Below are 1,098 nucleotides of genomic sequence, written 5' to 3'. Positions count from 1 at the left end.
TAAAAAAAAGAATAATTAACATGTCAGCATTCACACACACACACACACACACACACACACACACACACACACACACACACACACCCCTGATTAATCCCGAAGATAAGACTTCATAGTTCTGGGCTGCTGCAGCTTAGAGAGAAGATAAGGAAGGCTACTGAGGAGTGTTAGAAAAGATAGCCACAGGTAGGGATGCAAATAGGTGATCTGGATGCCCCGCTCTGCACAAAGCCCAGAGAACGCAAGAAGAGCAGGGAAAGAAAACAATGTAGTTTTCATAGAGGTTCCACCCTAAAAATTAATCTATCTCCTTTATCCTCACAATGTATTCTGGTTATTTCCAATGAAGAATAAAATTTACAGATCTCCCTGGAGAGGGGAAATAGATTTTGTGAGTGGACTGGGGTGGGTTGGAAGGGAACAGGAGTAATCAGATGGGGGTGTCGGTGGGAAAGAGTACAGAGAGAGCTGGCTGGAACTGGGGGACGGGGGAGGCACTTGGGAGGTGTGGTGGAAACCTAGTTCAGAGGAAACTTGTTCAGAGGGGATGAAGGTGATCCTAGTGAGGTCTCTCAGAAATGGAGGATGAGGAGTCTCACCTGGGCCATCTTGGACCCTGGTAAGGCTTTCTGTTGCAGGACTGGGTTGCATCCAATTAAGTTGTTGAACAATGGGGTCTGATGAAGATCCCCAAACAACCCAGGGTGATGGTAGGACAGAGGGTCTTTGTCTGAAAACTGCATGCCACCATTGCCAAGAACAACTTCCACGCAGCTCTTTCAATGGGGAGAGGTCAAATCAGTGACTGCATGAAGTCTTCGCCCCTATGTTCTAGTGTCTTTGGTGGGGGAAGGTACTCTGCAAGCTACCAAAAGAGCAACGTGGACACCGCCCCAGTCACAAAACCTTTGACCAACAATTTGTTCTGCCTAGATGTGCTGGGGCAATGGTGGTGCAGTACCACCATTGGGAGTGGCTAAAAAAAAGTCTGATTTAACTTGAAGCCCATTCCACAAGAGGGAGCTCTTTCTTGACACTGCCTGCATGGCTAGGAACCAGAAACTTGATATCATAGAGACCAAAGGTAAAGCCAAACCA

The sequence above is a fragment of the Rattus rattus genome, chromosome 2, assembly GCF_011064425.1.
Source record: "Rattus rattus isolate New Zealand chromosome 2, Rrattus_CSIRO_v1, whole genome shotgun sequence".
Lineage (NCBI taxonomy): Eukaryota > Metazoa > Chordata > Mammalia > Rodentia > Muridae > Rattus > Rattus rattus.
Note: the sequence above shows the minus strand (reverse complement) of the source record.